We start from the raw sequence: 19,626 nt of genomic DNA, 5'->3' as shown, positions 1-19,626 counted from the left end.
GCTTCTTAGAACCTGAGCAAGGCTCTGTAAGCTAAACTAGAGCTCCCATGTCCAAGCGCCAGGAGGGAAGATCATTCCAAAGGCAAAAAACATCCAGAGATATGAGAATGAAATAGCCCCATGCCCGGCAACCTCTTAGTGATTAATTTGACCTTACCAGAGAAGGGAGATGTGGCAAGCAATTCGAAAAGAATGTATTAGAGAGTAATGGCCCTGGTAAGACTTGGGTCTGAGAGCACTCCCTCCGGAGGTGTTGGAATCATAGGCTCAGTTTGTCATGCCGGCCAGTTCCACGCTTGAGCATGTAGAAAAGCCACTAACACTGTAAACTGGTAGCCAGGATGGGGGATGGGAAAGTCAGAATGATTTATTAAGTGTACACTGGTTAATTATTTACAAATTATATTTCAAGGGAAATTACAAAGAGTCTAATTGAAAATGATAGCCTTATATAGGTAATAGCATATCTCAGAGTTTAATGACTCTAAATCTAGACAGCCTAATAATGGCACATCCTTGTTCTGTTGACTTTGCCCAGTATGTAGGCAGCTCTTTGCCTTCGTTTTTGTTGTTGTTGTTGTTTATTTTATTTTTTTTAGTTGTTGCAAAAAAAAAATTTCCCATTTCCCTCCCCCTCCTCGCACAAATCGCCCCCTCCCCCCACTCCCTTCCCCCTCTCCCCCTCCCCCCCCCCACTCCATTCCTCCTCCCTCTCGAGAATGAAGAGCAGTCCAGATTCCCTGCCCTGCAGGAAGTCCAAGGTCCTCCCACTTCTATCCAAGACCAGGAAGGTGAGCGTCCAAACAGGCTAGGCTCCCACAAAGCCAGTTCATGTATTAGGATCGAAACCTAGTGCCATTGTCCTTGGCTTCTCATCAGCCTTCATTGCCTTCTTAAGCTATGAAATGGGACCAGATGGCTCACCTGGGGTTCTCTTATGAGTCTTCATTCATTGAATGTTAGCTGCATTCACTATGGTCCACATAAACAAGTAAATACTCCAAAGTGAATCCTTTGTCATAGCTATCTCTACTACAGAAGGGATATTTGCTATTTTACAAGGGTCTTAGAGTTTAAACACAGAACATATATGTTCATATCTGTCATTGTTGTAAGAAGTATTCTAGTGACCAGTTTTTATTATTTAGAGTTCAACTGTGCAAAAAGCAAAGATCAACCCCTTGTCATTAAGGAAATGAAAATAGCAGCACAGAGATTCCATCTGTCCTTCTCTAAGTGATGGCTAATAGTGTCAACTTGAGAGGATCGAATCATTGAAGAGACACGCCCTTGGACTGAGCCGTTAAACAGTTTCTGCCTTGTGTTAATTGAGGTGGGGACCCCCACATTAACTGTGTTCACCACTCCATTCTGTGGGTTTTGGTCTTAGACTGAATGGAAAAGAGAAAGCTACGTCAGGGCATTCAGCATGCTCCCATTCCTGACTGGAGACTGTGAGCAGCTGCCTCACTGTCCTGCTCTAGGACCCATCCCTCCTAGGGACTGTACCCTTGAACTGTGGGCCCCAATAATCCCTTCTTTTATTTTCCTGTTTGTCACGGCAGCAGGATGTGTCACTAATGCATTCCACAAAACATAAGCTTTTGTCTTTAATTTTTTCCAATCAAGTCTTGTTCTAAAAAGAGAGTTCTCCTGAGATTTTTCTCAGAGTTAGGCATTATTTTCTGCAGGTTTTTGGTCTAGGGGAATTTTATAAAAACTGACTTTTTATTTCTGGGGTTCCCTTGCATTGGTCACTATTCTTGAACAAGAGGTTGCTTCTCAGGTTGAAAGTGTCTTGGTCTCACGATCTCAAGTTAGAGCAGTCTGAGAATAGAATCTCTTCCCAAATGCAAAACCCTCTTTTCTAGGTTAGCAGAATTTTTTTTTGGGGGGGGGGGTGTTTCAAGACAGGGTTTCTTTGTGGCTTTGGAGCCTGTCCTGGAACTAGCTCTTGTCACAGAGATCCGCCTGCCTCTGCCTCCCGAGTGCTGGGATTAAAGGCGTGCGCCACCATCGCCCGGCGGTTAGCAGAATTTTTAAAACACCAAAATCATCTCTTGCCAGCTCTTGCTACACAGTAAAAAGACCCCAGAGACATATGCACATAGACCCCAACACCTGCCAATCAGTGTTGTAAGGAGGGTTCTAGTCATGTGATGTTTCCTGTTCCTACACTGTCAGCACAACCCTCCACATACACCTGCTTTTCCTACATTGCAGCAGAATCCTGAAAGGAGAGATGGAGATCCACTTTCCTGAGAGTGAGTTAATACTTATATTCTAAATTAAGTGAATTAATCCTAAAAATCCTTATTTTTTAACTTGATGTGAATTCTAAAAACATACTTTAGTTTCCACATTTCTAAATTATATTAGTAAAATCAGGTCATAAAATTTCAGTAGGATTCCCTGGAAATGTTTTTTTTTACCTTTTCTTCTTTCTCATGTTTTCTTTCTTTTTTTTAATTTATTAAAGATTTTTTTAATAGCAACTTTTTCCAGAAAGCTAAGGCTTCATCTTTTTTAAGTACTAAAACCCATCTTAGACAGGGGCTACAGAGATGCCTCAGCAGTTCGGAGCACAGGCTGCTCTTGCAGGTTCCCGTAGATCAGTTCCCAGCACTCACATGAGGCAGTTATCATTGCCTGTAGCTCTAGCTCCCACAGCATCTTCTGACCCCTATGTCGCATGCGCATACCCATGCAGAGAAACATACATATAAATATGATAAAAATAAAATGGTTCAGTAAAAAAAACTTGGCTAGAAGTCATCAGAGAATATATAATGTGTCTATGAAGTTGTCAGATGTGCTGTGTTGTATATATATATATACATGCCAGCATGAAGCAGGTTGGCAATAAATGTCAATTCAAAATCTTCTTACCCCCTCCCCACTTTTCTTAATGATATGGTGCATTGTACTAAACAGGAACCCGTGGTCTATAATAGTACAAAGGCTGTTGCCACGTAACTGGGCATATCGCCCACATTTACCTGCTTTTCTGTATTCCCTTTAGCTTCATTTGTGGTCAAACTACCACGTAAGCTCGTTTCATTTCAAATAATGCACTACATGGAGGCAAAGGTAAAAGGAAAATCTGTGTGCGTGTCATCTCCTGTCAAACAGAAGCACATGTAAATAGAACAAAATAGCCATAATAATCTAAGCAAACAAGCAAGGGGCCTGAAAAACTGGCATGATCATGTGTACTTTATTTTTTTAAAAAAATATATATAATTTGTCTCTGTGTGGGTAAGTGCATATGATTGCAGGTGACTCTGGATGTCCAGAGAGTATCAGGTGCCTGGGATCTGAAGTTACTGGAAGCTCTGAGATACCCAACATCCCGGAATGACACTCTAGTCTTTAGCAAGAGCAGCATGAGCCGTTATGCCCTCAACCTTCTCTGAGCCCCAGTGCCATGTACTTTAGATGGTTTTTAACCTGCAAGACTTTAACAGCCCTTCTCCCGTCTTCTGATTTTGTGCTTTAGATTTGGACTCTTGTCACTTGAGTTTCCTTTTATTTAATTTCTCTGTGAATGCACAGGTAACTGATTTAGAACTTTGCAGGGATTTGTTTGTGTAGCATCATGGCAACAAGAATGTCCGGACTTCTTGCTCTCCAGCCTTGTTCTACCCTGTCAGTAATCCTTTTAGGTGTGGTTCCTCCTACTCTTTCTTTCAAACAGTTGCATGTTTCTAAACATAGGGTCAATGGACCCACAATGCATATACATCCAAGAGGATGCTGTTCTCCCACACTGAGGAGCAGAGCAAGTACGGAAGGGTGGTAGGCATGGCAGCCTGACGTGAAACAGGATTTCAGAGGAATTGTCATTCCGCTGGATCCAGCCTTCTCCAGCTCTTACAAGGCTGCAGCCACAGGGGAATTGGGGGAAAGCTTTGAAATTGTGAGCCCAGGAAAAAAAAATCCCTTGCTAATGCATTTTTGAACCAGATAGAGCAGAGATCAGTGGCAGGGAAGCGGCACTTAAAATGATTGCATCCCAGCATAAAGAGGACGCTTCACTTGAACGTGTGTGAGTGCTCCCAACTCTCTGATGTCTGAGTGCCCAGATGGTGGGATACCGAATCAAAGATTGCTCACCATTGCTTCCTCCACTGTCTCCCCTCCGTCTCTCCAAGCAGCTTCCACCTATACATGCTTTCCCGCAGTATACACCAAGCCAGTTTTTACTCATTCCTCTTCAAAGTGTGTGCTGCCTCGGACCCTAGTATTTAAGCTGAGTCCTTTTAGATCCTTTTTGATTACTTATTTAAAAATCTCCTCTGGAGGGTTGGTAAAAATCACGTCGCAGGTGAGTTCAATCCCTCAGACCCACAAGGTCGGAGGAGAAAAGTGACTCCCACAGATTACTCTTTCACCTCCACTGGCATGCTGAGCCAGCACACACACACACACATGCGCACACACACACACACTCACACACATATATACATACTCACGCACGGATATACTCTCACACATGATGGAGGGAGTAGGAGGAGAGAGGAGAAGAAGAGAAAGGAAATCTTTGGCAGTGCAGTTTAAAGCTTATTCTGTTATGCAGGTGTGTGAAATTCTTGCCTCTGTTAGAGTTGTATAAGTTTTTTTCTTTTCTGCAGTGGATAGTGTTAGCAAATATTTTGGGGTCGATATCTAAAAATGCTACTTTCAATTGCCAAGTGTTTGAACCTTAAGAGATTCCACCAAATTATCCAACAAATCACTTTTTACACTTTACAATCCACTATGAATAAGCAAACTCATTTCCTTATCTACACTCCGTATTTTAATACTACATTTTTATGGGTTTTTTTTTTAAGCAAACCACTATAATGTCTCATTAAAAGAATTAGAATGAATTGCAAGACCCTAATAGATTCACCTCTAAAGTCCATAATCAAACTCTAAGAGAATCTAATCTGAGGACTTTTTACATACCCCTCCTTTGCTGAAAATAAAGCTTTCCGCATTACACTAGACCTACTGAATGCTATACACAGTCAGGCATTGGCTGTGGTGCGCTGTCTTGTATGGTTACAAAAGCCAACAGGTAATACTCTGTTAAATATGCAGCCATCATTCTTTTTAAAAGAAGCAGTAAGTATTGATAATTTATCACCTTATTGTTATTTTACTATTAGTGCTACCCTTTTACACGTGTTGTTTCTGTGTGCTAGAAACGCTCAAAACCATTGCAACGTTGTTCATATCTTTCTGACTCTGTGTTCAGTGTGGTTGTGTTAGTGATGGGAAATCAGCCATTACACCATGGAAAGAGACTGAGGAATCCTTCATGTCAATCTTGTATAATACTGGATTTTTTGTTCATTTGTTTGTTTCTTTTGCATTTTGATTAGAGCAAGTACAATACTGGAAAATCATGTCCATGCAGATTATGGTCAATGATTAAAATAAATAAGAACTATAATTATAATACCCCCATTTCCAGGGATAGCAAAGATTTCGCTATGGTTAAAGACCAAATGCAGTTCCAACATATAGCTTTATTGCCTCGATAAACAAAACAAAAATCAGTAGATATTCTCACTGTAACTGCACATTGCACATCTACAGCTACAGGTAAGTTAAAAAATTGTCTAGAAAAATCCAGTAATAGAATTGGTGAGGCTCAACTGTTTATATGGAATTTACAGTAAAGCATATTGTATATTTTATCAATTTTATAAGATGTACACTACATATTTTGTGAATAAGCCTCCAGTAAATATATATTCACACACATATATTTTTTGCTATAGAGCTTATAGATTATCAGGATACCACTAGACCCAAAAAAATTACATTTTTAACACACTTTCCAGTTGCTTTGTTTGCAAACTAAACTTTGACAAGAGCTCAAATATTACTTGTAAGGATTGAAGTCAGTTCTTTTTTTTCTTACACTACAGGTGTGTCGTATCAGTCTCTTGGGTTTGGGACATGAGCAGAATAATTTTCATTTACCAAAATATGTTTAATTAAATCTGAATTCTCTTAAGAAAAGAGGAACTTGAAAGAAGAAAATGCATTTAATTACTATCTGGTTCTTCCCTCACTTTCCTTAGAAGTTTGAAAGTTAATTTCTTTTTAGTCTCGGCATTTACCTAAAATCTGAACATTGGGTTTGAGAATACTATGAGAAAAGCCACTCGAGGGCATGTGTGACATTCGCGGAGATCGCCCTCCTTATTTTACAACCGTGGATGGATGCACACATATCCTTCTTCACACCTAATCGAGTCAAACATTTGGAAGATTTACCTGTTTTTCCTTTATGTGTAAGCGTGAGTGCCGACTTGTATGTATTTGCACTGAGTACATGACTATTGAGTCCAGAAGAGAGCAGTTGTCCCCTTAGACCTGTAGTGACAGGCAGTTGAGGGTCCGCTGTGTAGGTGCTGGGAACCGAACCCCAGGTCCTGTGGAAGAGCAGCGAGCACTCTAAAACACCGAGCCATCTCTCTAGCCCCAAAGCAAGCCTTTTGACAAGCTGACCAAAATAAGTTATAACTTTCCATTTTTGTGATATTTTAAAAAATTTAAGTGAAATAAATGAACGACAGACTAGATGGGAAAGGAACGAGGAAGTCAACTCTAAGAAAAAATGGTGGTCCAGAAGGTAGCATTCTACCCACTGAAAGACTCAAGCCTTTAGAGATGGTTTGAGTATGATGTGTAGAAGCAGAGATTGGTGTCTCTTCAGAAAAGAAAGCAGTTGAGCTAGTAGGCTCTCTGCGTTGTCTCCTAATTCATTTGTAAAGCGCTTGATTTTTTAAATATCGAAGACTGGGAAAAGGCCACGGAATGGAGGAATTACCTAGCCCAGCCCTTCCACCTCTCAGAAATAAGCATCGATGTGCAGAAAGGTTATGTTTGGCCCAGGGTATTATAGCTGCTTATTCACGCTGTTGAAACTGGAAGAGTCGAATTTGTGTTGTATTTCTCATTTGCATGTGTGCCAAAGTGCATGGCCTACCTATGTAAGGCAAGTGCTGTAACAGGCAGTGTTGAGAACAGCCCTTCAGGCTGCAATTACCTAGAGACGTGGGTTCATGAACAACATGGACTATGTGTAAAGATCAGGATAGTTTAGTTCACTTCGTTTGTGCCTTGTCTTTCTGATCGTGGGGGAGTCAGTTTCCCTTATCCTTCAGGTCGTTCCTCCATCAGGCTGTTTGCTAATCCCACTGGTTTCAGAAGACTCGAGATCAAATCTTCTTCCCTATTTTTCTGTTGCCTTCACTGAACACAAGTGGCTTGATATGAGCCCTATGAATGATTTAGGAGTATTCAGTACCTCTGAAATGATCATAAAGAAGCCTATTATCCCTCAGGATTTTTTTTTCTTGCCAGTGTCTCCTTAAAAATGTGAGCTCCATGATTCACCACCTCCCTGCATTTCAACTTTGTTAATCATCTTCATTATGAAAGACTAAATGGTACTATTTCATCTCATTCATTCCAGTGGATAAATGTTTATTTTCAATACATATATTTAATGGCCATACTAAGGTTTTTATTCATGTAATTATGTTTTTATTCACTTAGTTATGTAAAACACTGCAATACCACTGACTGTCTCAAAGACTGCATTTTGAATGTAATGCATGGATTTTAAGAAAAAAGCAGTTTGGCATAGAACAGTACAGTGTTGAAGTGATCTTTTTCTTATGGGCAGGGAAAGGCTTTCTTAATGCACTCTAGTTTTTCAAGCTTTTGAATTATGTGTAGTTTTGCTTGTTTTCAGAATGCCTATGCTTTGCCTTCGTTTATCCTATCTCAACCTTTTGGACTTATTTGTACTTGTTAATTCCATTTTTCTTAATTATATTGCCTTTAGTCATTTATTGCTTGCATTTATTTAGTGTGACATGCTGCAGCATGTATGTGCTGGTCAGAAGACATCTTACAGGAGTTGGTTCTCTGCATGTGGGTTCCAGAGATTGAAGTCAGGACTTTAGGCTTCATAGCAGGCACCATTACCTACTGAACCATTTCACTAGCCCTTTGCCAAGGGGATCAAAACTTGGAAATAATACTAAACACCCTATTAATCCATTTAAATTGCTAGAGAATGGCTTTTTGTTTCAGCCCTTCCTAGTAACTGTTTGGAAAGCCACCGGGAAAAGAAAAAAAAAACTTACTTGTGGATTATCTCATGTAAAATTACAGGATACGCTTCAGTTTCAAGAGCCCTGTTTCACACCAACCTTGCCGAGGTGACCATGGTGTTCTTTCCACTGAGCACACATGCTCTGGCAAGCTTCTGATCCCTCACACTCTGGTCTGTTTCCTTGCCCACATTCTCAGCTTTCTTAGATGAGAAGGAAGTCATTTGGGAGAAGCACAGGGCTCCTTTACTCTATTTCCCATTTGAAGATAAGCCTAATCTTTCCTCCTAACACACCCTTCTGGCTGTTTCTTTCCATGCAGATTTCTCCCTCTTCTGAAGCTTAACTATATATATGGGGAGAGCTTATGGAGAGATAGGGAGCCACGTGAGAGAGGAGACTGCTATGTTCTTCTATTTGTAACTCTGTTAATTGTTATTAATCAGTCTTCAAGTTCAGTTATTCATAGTTCTAAAAATACCACCAGGAATTTTGTTCTGATCTTTTAATTTTTGAACTTATATTGTGGCTTTTGGAAATATAAATTTTTTTATTTTCAAAACACGTTTGTCATTCCTAACCATGTAGATTAAACAAAAATGAAAGAACGCATTGTGACCTGAAATAGTTAAAAATTGCAAAGGGCAAAAAAGATAAACTTTTTATATGCTACTAAAGATGCCCTTAAGATGATTCAGAAATTGGAAATAGAGCATTTGGTATGAGGAGTATACTTTCAGTCTTATATTTCAAATCTTACGTAAAAGGATTTTCTTGATGCTATCTCTTCAAGACACTTTTGCTTCGATGGCCTATTTGATCTAGGTCCATCTGCCTGGTTCCTCCTAGCCTGTGCCTCATGGTTTCTGGTCTCAGTGGAAACAATAAATAATAATTGGGAAAGTTCCAAAAGAAACTCATAATGCCATTTAAAAGATGAATATATGACACATAATAAAATAGCAATAAAGAAGTGAAAAGTGATTGATAGGACATTTGGGAGGGCCTGGAAAGGAAAGGAAAAAATATAACCAAGAATCAACGCTGTCCAACAAAAACCCCTGAATATAGAGAACAAGTTGGCTGTGAATATATCTGATATTAGCCACAGGATATCTTCTATGATACAAATAAATGTTTAAATATGAGATTTGTACAATATAGAAATTTAAAATCTAATGCCTCAGGAAAGGAATAAAAACAGAGGGTTTATCTTTCTTGATTCAAGTGCTGGCGATGCAATATGTGTACATGCGTTTCTCTCTCTCTCTCTCTCTCTCTCTCTCTCTCTCTCTCTCTCTCTGTGTGTGTGTGTGTGTGTGTGTGTAACTCCTGCATATGTACCATCTGATTTGTGTATTTATTTGTATTATAGTTCAATGATGATTTTTTAAAATGGACATTTAAAATTCCATGACATTTTAAAAATGGATTTATCTAGCTTTGGTACATTGTCTTTTCAATTTTCGTTCTGTGGATGGACGGCTCATGATTCCAAGAGGAAAAAAAATTTAAATTGATATTTTTTGCTATGAATTCATTTTTTTTTATTTGCAGTCCTAAAAAGTGATAGCAAAGAACACCCTCCAATCGCTGTCCTTGTAAGAGTAGGGTGGGGAGCTTTCATGCCTTCCATTTGATCTCTTTTGGGAACACACAAGCCATCATCTCTAAAAGTTGTCTTCTTCAATGCTGGATAAGTACATTTTCTCTTCCTTGCCACGAGGCAAATGGAAGCTAATAATTTCTATTCCCATAACAGTGAATACAAAATCAAAAGAGGCTAACTCACTGCAGTGACAACTTCAAAGGGAATTCCTTTTTGAAGTTCATAGCTTTCATTTATTTAGTACTGAAACTTGTCTGCTAAGCCTGCTTTCAGTGGCCTCAGGAACCCTCTGCATAGCTGGAACCACACTGTAACAGCGCCAGTATTTCCGTCATGTTCTGCTTAGCAGACACACATACGCCTTGACAACCGAAGTCATCATATTGTGCCTTGTGAAGGTGTCCAGGAAAGGGGTACTGAGAGTATGCTTTCAAGGACCCAGAAATTTTCCAGGAGAAATTTGATGACTCAGGTTACCCTTGTCTCGTGTTCAGTATTAAGAGTGTTTTTTTGTTTGGTTGTCTTGTTTTGTCTTGTTTTTGTTTTTTGTTTGTTTTATTGTTTTTCTTGTTTTGTTCTATTGTAAAACCAGGGTTCTTTCAGATGCCTTTTCCACCGAGTAAGCAAAGGGACTGATCTTCTGCATTCACAGTCGTTCTCTCTCCTGTTAGCCTCTCACGTCTGTGCCAGGGCTCAGCAGCAGAACTCCAATTGCACAGAAATAACTTCTATAATAGACTGGTACAATGTAGTGGTACAAAAATACCTTTAAAAAATGGCCCTATTGGTAACACTCTGTTCCAATGCTAAGTTAACTATATGCTGGGTGTGTTAAGAAACACATTTCCCAAAGAGATTTTCAGAGGAATTCTCACTTATGAAATTTTTCCTGGCTTCAGAAATTAATTTCTGAATGATCTTCTCTTTCTGATCACCTTGGGAGCTATGATTTTTGTCTCAGGAAAACAGCACCTGTCCAATTATTTCAACATCAGTAATTTAGAACAAAGAGCTATAAGATACAGACGAAGACAACACAAGAAATTTAAATGTTTATGTATTGTTATTTACACTTGCTGTAACGCCTTTAATTTATTTTTGTTTGTACGTTCAATACAGGAAAGTAGTGTTGATTATATTAAGAACATTTGGGGAGGGTGGGAGGGAGGGAAGAAAGGAGAATAGCTATGATAGAGTTTGGAATTATTAGCTTGCTGACACAAGTCCTGTTGTTAAAGATGTCACCCCTTTGTATTTCTGACATTCGTTAATGGTCCTAGCCTTATTTTTCCATAGCTGTATAAGGAAAGTATCCATCATCCAAACTGACTTAGGAGAGTAAAAGATGGATATGCTTCCTCACTTCGCTTCCCTTCCCTTCCGGAGAGAGTATAGGGAATTGAAATCTGTTCTCCTGTCTTTCTGAAGGACTTTCTAATTAGTGGGATATAGTTTATAACAATACCCTGGCTCCCTAAGGATCTTTGGTTGACCTATTCTTTTATTGAAGCAGGAAACAAGCAGGACGAGATGAGCTCATGGAAGGAGGGCTATCTCTAGAGGGAAAACTAGGAGAGGCCAGCAGACTTCTAAGAACCTGAGATGGAATGGGCTGTTGTCATGCATTATTCTACATGCTTACTTTACTGCTTAGCTAGGGATCCAAGCAGGAATTACAAGCTATTATTAGAAAAGCAAGCTAAATAGTTTGGGATGGATAACCTCATATCCCATGCGTTCACTTCCCATTAAGATCCAGCTTCCTGCTTAAGTGGATGCCTTTAAGTACTACTGGCTTTTTATCCATTCTAACTGGAGTCCGTTATCTTTGCTTCGGGATACTTCATAAAGAAAATGCCTTTGAAATCTCTAAGAAATAGAACTCTCTGATGGAAATAAGTTTATTAAGCACTAACTTTGGAGAATTAGATGTGATACCCAATTTTTTTGCCAGGTACATGAATTCCTTGGACAACGTTCACTCTCTGAATCCTCTTGTTCCTCTGTATATAAAAGGCAAGAGTTGAAATCCATCATCTCTCGGGTCTCTTTCAATGCTGAATTCTATGAGTCTATATAGTTGATAAAATACCTTGCTGTGGTTATCCATCTTGGGCTAGACAGAAGAGAGTGATTTCTCATAAAAAGCAAGCTGGGAGCCTTATGAAGCAGTCACCCGGCTTTCATCATGATCAAGATTTGATTCAGATAGAACACCGATTTTGAGCCTCCTCTGGACTCTGGAGCTACTCTTTCTTCCATTGCGTGTTCACGTATTAGGAGTGGCGGCTTACTCATTAGCCCTGTAGTGATGTCCTGTGCATTATTAAACTTGATGATTGCATGTGTCCTTTTCAAAATTATACTTCAATATTTCCACTATATTCACTATTATTAAAGCTTTTGATATGTACATATAACATTAAAAATGGAATATAATGATATAATGAGCTATCCTTAATGTCATTTGCTATCTAGTAAATGAACTCTCCTCTCTATACTTTGAAATCCATTAGGTCTCACTGGTTCCCTCGGTGCAAAAGAACAACATCCATGAAATATTCTTTTACCATAGATGCCTTGTACTCAATTCTTTGTAAATATGAAACACATTTCAGATGAGGGGTTAATCACTATGCATCTTAGAGAGCGTGAGAGAATAGAGAGAGAGGAAGAATACATGAAACTACCTCAAAAGAATGACCCTCAGGATTATTGAATGAATTCTGGGTTGAAATCATAAATTCAGCACAAGCAAAATGGTCTCAATACATTATGCAAATATAGGGTCTTATTGAACTGACTCTTAGTCCAGATCCCAAAACACAGTTGGCCTCAGATCTAGTCAAGAGGAGCATTTTTATTAATAAAAGTCAATGATGTTGAAACAGCATATTGACATATTGTGACCTTCTTCACAGTCCCATGGCTTCTAATCCAGGAGTTTCATTTTTAAATGGCTCATGGTATTTATCCTACTAAAATTTCTTTACTTCACTGATGACCTAGCTTCTACCTAGTTAAAGCTTTTCAGAGAACATCCTTATTCCATATCTTTAACAACAAATTTCAAGTGTAATTAAAAATGTATTTATGATTTATTCATTTGGTCTATGTGTATGTTTGTTCTTGGGTGTGTGTACATACACCATCTGCATGCAGGAACCTGTGACAGTAAGAGAGGGGCCTTTGAGTCCGTGGAACAGGGAGTTACAGGGGATTGTGAGCTGCCATGTGGGTACTGGGAATGGAACCCGGGTCATCTATAAAAGCACTAACTGCTTGTACCTGCTGAACCATCTTTCCAGCCCTGAAGTTCCTTTTTTAATGGGCCTCTCTTCCCTTTTTTTTATATCCCCATGTTATTTTCTTTCTTCTGTTTCTTCCTATTATGAGTTGGAGAAGTTGGGAATGCCTCCATTTCTTCTATCTTAAAAAAAATCCATATTTCTAGCTAAGAATATATGCCTCCTCAAAATATATAGCATATCCCCTAAAAATTATAAAAGGGGCTAGAGAAATGGCTTAGTGGTTAAGAACACTTGCAGCTGATCAAGAGAAACCAGGTTGAATTCCCAGCACCCACAGGGCAGATCTCAGTCATCTATGACTTCCCTTCCAGGGGATCTGATTCCCTCTTCTGGCTTCCTTGAGTGTCAGGCATGCGTGTAGTGTACAAATGGACACTTATACATACAAAATAATAAATTTTAAAAAGTAAAACAATTACCAAATTTAACCCCAAGCTCTAAATCAAAAATACAAAATAATAAATTTTAAAAAGTAAAACAATTACCAAATTTAACCCCAAGCTCTAAATCAAAAGCCAACTTCTTTACTCATCTCATCTGTGTGCAAGAATCTCTCTGAGGTGAAAATATTGTTCATTAATAATAATCTACCACGAATTAATCTTCCGGATCACACCCATATTGGATGAGAGGACTCAGTTCTAAACTTGCCTGTAGAGCTGTCTGACTGGAACAGGCCAAGCCCAGACCTTCTCTCCAGCAGGACCGTTGTGTGGGAATGCACATCATTGATGTGTCAAAGAAGCAGCTGCCTTCCTGTTCCTCTCAGTGACACAAACTCAGTGCTGCAATTCCAGTGCATTTTAGTTTGATACTTACTTCTACTCCCTCCCATTTAAAGAACTGGGTTCTATTTTTCTTTTTGTCCTCAGTTAACTTTTCCATCTATGTTGTGATATGAGTGGCGGGGCTGCATCCCCAGCACCCCGGCCGCCTGGCTAGCTTATACCCCAAAATAATTACATGGAAACTGTATTCTTTTAAACACTGCTTGGCCCATTTCTATCTAGCCTCTTCTAGGCTAATTCTCACATATTAATTTAGCCCATTTCTAATCATCTGTGTAGCACCGCTAGGTGCGCTTACCGGGAAGATTCTAGCCTACGTCCATCCTAGGTCAGAGCTTCATCGCATATGCCTCAGAGAACAGAGCTATCGCCTCTGCCAGGGAGAGGGGAGCATGGTATCTCTCTCCAGAGAGCAGAGCTGTTGAGTCTGAGCTCACTTCCTCTTCCTCCCAGCATTCTGTTCTGTTTACTCCTCCCACCTATGTTTTAACCTATGAGGGCCAAGCAGTTTCTTTATTGCTTAACCAATGAAATCAACAGATTGATATATGACACTCCCACATCACATCTACGCCTTCCTCCTTTTGTATTCTGGTGTTCTAGTCTCAGAATGCAGCTGTCTGACCAGTGATCAGCCAGTATGTGATTGTGATAAACCAAATTCCTGACTTCAGTTTCTTCCTCTTTTATTCAGCAAAACATTAGTGGTCATCGTGTTGCTTAGTTACAGTAAACTTTTTAAAAAAGTACTTTCCCCTTTAATGATGGCTTTAACGACAGAGGCAGATGTCACCTATAACCTAGTGAAATGAAATGAATCCATTTTTGTGTAGGTTAATTATCCTGTGGCCTGGTGGTCCAAGCCCTGTGAGTTACAGCAGAAGGGAAGTCAACATCAAGGCATGTTGCCTGTCATCAGTGAAATATGGAAAACTATCTGACTTAAGAGTTTACTGGAAGATCAGGATAGAGGTTATGAAAACAGTAATGAATTACTGGGACAAGGGCTATGTTGAGTTGAAAGGTCATGTTCATTGCCCTAAACACTTTGGCTGAAACGAAAGCTGCCATCTTCCACAGGACCTGGTATGCGTCTGGAGCATGCCCCTCTTCCCTGATTGATGAGGTTCAGGTGGCTCTCTCTAAGAACTCACTATGTGAATATGCAAGCACACGGGGCGTTAGGTCAAGCTGCAGAAAAATATACTCGGAGAGGTCAGGATCACTCCTAGTAATAAAATTCCATTCTGCAATAATATGCAAATAGCAATACATATCAGCAGTGCCTAAAATATATGTAAATGTTTTAGAAGTATTTGCATTGAAACAGCATTTAGAATTTTGTCCAACTGTGTATTGTTACGATAGATATTCATCCATCACATAAAACAAAATCAGTGTCATTCTTTTTCATAAATTTTTATATTGTTTTAGATTAGCATGCAAAATAATGGGTGTCTCATTAATGTTTTCACACATATATATCCTTATACTTCTTACATATTCTATTCCTGCCACCACTCCAAACTTTTTTCCCTCATCCCTGGTCCCCTTGTTCCTCCCATTGAGTCCTCTTCTGTGTTTGTGTGTGTGTGTTTGCGTGTGTGTGTGTTTGTGTGCGTGTGTGTGTGTGTGTGTGTGTGCCTGTATGGGTTAATTCTGTGCATGAGAGATTCTGCATATGAGAGAAAATGTGCATATTTTCGCTTTCTTCCCATTACTGTGTTGATCCTCCCTTCCCCTTTGTTCCGGTTCTTCCCCTTCCCTCACGGTCCCTTCTACTTTCATGTCTAGAATGCATACATTTATAAACAAAGTGAAACTTGTAAGGTTCCACATTTGTAATTCTGCCAAACTAAACTAGGGTTTTTTTAAAAATGATAGATACCCTAAAGGATGACCCATAATATAAATACTATGATGTATATATAGATTTTTAAAAATGCTTTGACAAGAGCAACTGAATAGGACCAAATTATTGCTCAGCAAGTATACACTATAGTTTTGAAGTGTTTCACTTCATTAATTTCCCTTTTATATGTTCAGATTTCTGGGAGACATTTTTTTTTAAAACAGGCAAGGGTTTTACCCTGGATCTAATCAGCAACCTAATCCCATGCACAGTATACATTCTTCAAGACAAAACTCATACTCACTAACTCAGGGGCTTCTCTGTAAGTCACTACAGGGCAGAAGTGCTCAAAATGCATTGTGTTTTTCTCCAGGATGTTATTTCTCACACTATTATTTAATTTGGTGCTATTTTATAACTACTATATAATGTCTTTGATTTTTACAGGCTATTTATAGTTATCATTATAGTCATAATTATCATATTTGTAGATAAAAGCAGAAAACAAAAACACAGGAGTTGGCAGGTTAGGTCATGAGGTAATAAATGCTAGTTACACACACTTGGGAGACATGAGTTTGGCTCCTAGAGCCCACATAAAAGTAAAGGAAAGCTCTAACCGCACAAAATTATCCTGATGTCTACATGGCTGGTATGGTTCAAATCCACCTCCTTCCGCATACCCATCATACATACACGATAACAGTACATTTTAATGTTTGGATATATAAAACATTTAATTTGGAAAAAAACTATGATAAGAGGATATAAATATCCTTAAAATTTGCTCCTATTGATGTGCTTTCAGAAAAGCTACTAAATTTGGACACTTCTAATACACACTTCTATGAGAATATACACCATTTTATTACACTTGGCAATAGTTATGTGGCAAGATGCTATGAGTAACATTCCTGATTCTCTTATTTGGTTGCAATTTTAGCTTTAAAAGCTAAAAAGTTTTTACTTTGAAACAACTTTTAGAATTTTATTCAAATAATTATTTTTAGTTCTTAAATATCTATTTGATTTTCAACATTAAAATTTTTAAAGTCATGATAAAGATGACCAATTTTGTAATAAAAATCAAATGATGGTTTCCTTAATTATTTCAGACACAATGTAATGAAAGTACGGAAGACAGTTCAGAATGTATATTGTGCTTGTTGCTTGCACTTACATTGAAATGGAGGGAAAACTGTAATTAAAATGAAAACTTTTTACCAGGGAATGGGTGTGGCTCATTGTTGCTTGTTGACAGACTACATGCCTACTACATTCAAGACCCTTGGTTCCATACCCAGTGCCACAAAACAACTAACCAAACAACCATGGAGAACTATTAGACTTGACATTCAGTGGTTAGTGATAATGCGTAAGTGCCAGGTACTTGCTATAGGGGCACTTTACATGTCCCTGTCACTTAACTGCACAGCTTCCTTGTGCACAGCATAAAACCAAGACTCTGAACCCGCTATACACACACTGAACTCTCAACATCAGGCTTTACGGTCACCCAACAGCCTGTGTATACTGGGATTTTTTGACACTGGCCCTCCTGGGTCCTGCTAGCATGCCCAGTCCTTCTAAAGCCTTTTGACCTCTTTCTTCCTGTAATGTTTCTCTCTAGATCTGTGGTTAGGCCATTTCACTCAGGTCTTGGTACTGTTCTATGGATCAATCTCACATTGTCTCATCAAGTGCATTTTATAGCCAGTTGGTGTTTGGTTTTTCTGTACCTCTTCTCCATTGTGTTTATTGGAGAACAGGAAAAGCGTGAACGCTTCCCTTTGCTGGTTTCTAGCTGCAGCCCAGGACTGAGTTATACCCCTTGCTTGGTATTAATTGAATGAAGATGATTGTCATTTCTTAAAATAACCTTTAAGTGCGGTAGAATTTCCATGCACGTGAAAAATGCTTCCTGCAATTATCTGAGCTAATTAGGTGAGTCCCTAGAGTTCTGAGTTCGGCTGATGTGACTTAAGGTCTACTTTAACCGTTCTCTGTCAATCACCGTGGATATCCACATGTTTCTCGATGAGATCATCAACTAACCGTTTCAAAAGGAGTACCGACTAGTTTATTTATTAAGTTGCATGTAGTTCATACAAGAAAGTCTGTTCTGAAAAGTCAGTATAAAATAAATGAAGGAATTAGACTCATTTATAATTTATATTTTTAATAACATGGGCAAAGCTTAAGATATGCATGTATTCATTATTTAGTATTGTTATTTTCCTCCTTATTATTTTTGTTTGCTTGTTTGTTTATTTGTTTGTTTTTTGTTGTTTTTCAAGGCAGGGTTTCTCTGTAGTTATGGACCTTGTCCTGGAACTCACTCTGTAGACCAGGCTGGCCTCGAACTCACAGACCTCTGCTTCCCTCTACCTCCCGAGTATGGGGATTAAAGGTGTGTGTCACCACCACCCAGCTCCTCCTCATTCTTTAACCTCCCTTGAAACTCTCACTCTTTTTAAATTGAAAATAGAATTTTTCATACAATATATCCAGATTACTTCTTCCTCTCCCTTCTGTCCAAGATCCTCCCTAACTCATGTACACTAAGCCACACTCTTTCTTACTCTCCCTCTCCCTCTCCCTCCCCCCCCCCCTCTCTCTTACTCTCTCTCATTGGAAAAATAAAATAAGATAAAAACAAACTTGAATATGAAAAAACAAACAAATGAACAGGGATAAAAAGAGCCAAACAAAAAAAAAACACAAGACACATGTGTAGACTGAGACATACACATTCACACACAGAGAAATCCCACGTAAACATAAACTAGAAACCATATTATATACGCAAAGGTAAAAAAAGAAAGAAAGAAAGAAAGAAAGAAAGAAAGAAAGAAAGAAAGAAAGAAAGAAAATGCTTAAACCATTGTGAGCCCCAACCCCCTACAAAAACGTTCAGAAATACCATACCATTTTATTCGTTTTGTGTCGGCCATCAACTTCTGTGCCTGGGCCTGCCCCATGCACACACTTAAGAGTGTGGTTTGTATATCCAATGAAACACCAATGGAAAAAGTTAAATTTTCCTTTGCAGTTAATCAATTCTGAGTTAGGGATGTGGGCTCGTGTCCACTTTCCCTTTCCACTCTGAGGCCCGGTCTGGCTTAGACTCATGTGGGCCCTGTGTATAAGCCCACAGCCTCTCTCAATTCATGTGTGCATCAGTCCTGTTGTGTCTAGAATGTCTGGTTTTCTTGCTGTCATACATCCCCTCTGGCTCTTACAATCTTTCTGCTCCTCTTCTTCAGAGTTACCTGAACTCTGAGGGAGGGATCTGATGGAGACATCCCACTGAGGACTCTGTTCCACGGTCTCTCACTCACTGCATGCTGTCCACGTTTGGGTCTCTGTGTTCAGTCCCATCTACGGCAAGAGGAAGCCAGCTGATGATGGCTGAGCAAGACACTGACCCATGACTATGACAGAATCTTGTTAGGAGTCATTTTCTTGCTATGTTCCTTTACCAGAACAATAGTATTTGGTTTTCCCCTAGCCAATGCCCTCTCTAGTCTCAGGTTCTAAACCACCTGAGCCGTGTCGGGCATGGCTTCCATCTCATGGAGTGGGCCGTAAGTCCCAATCGTATAGTGCTTAATTAATTCCAAAACTTTTGTACCATTTTGCACCAGCATTATCTTGCAGGCGGGTAACTATTGTAAACCAAAAGGTTTGCAGCTGGGTTAGTGTTTCCTTTCTTCTTTTTGTGGAGTGTAGACTACCTTCCAGCACCATGAACACTAACTAGAATGCAGGGGTGAGGGTCTGGGTGGACAGCAGCTTCACTTCTCCATCCCCAGTGAGTTGTGTATGTCTTGGATTCAGCAATAGGACCTTATTAACAGTTTGTGAGAGTAAACCAATGGCCGTAGCAATGGCCTGAGTTATTTTCAGGTTTCCAGGGGTCCTCTTTGGTCAACAACTT

The 19,626-nt window shown here is 39.3% G+C and overlaps 1 protein-coding gene across 12 annotated transcripts in view; it reads left to right on the top strand.

The window, feature by feature from the left end:
• The window catches only part of Pam (peptidylglycine alpha-amidating monooxygenase), a 299,077-nt gene that overhangs the window by 191,341 nt on the left and 88,110 nt on the right, over positions 1–19,626 (top strand). The gene's annotated exons all lie outside the window — the stretch shown is intronic.

The sequence above is a fragment of the Microtus pennsylvanicus genome, chromosome 17 (assembly GCF_037038515.1).
Source record: "Microtus pennsylvanicus isolate mMicPen1 chromosome 17, mMicPen1.hap1, whole genome shotgun sequence".
Lineage (NCBI taxonomy): Eukaryota > Metazoa > Chordata > Mammalia > Rodentia > Cricetidae > Microtus > Microtus pennsylvanicus.
The sequence above is the reverse complement of the archived record's forward strand: the minus strand, read 5'-3'. Positions and strand labels throughout refer to the sequence as shown.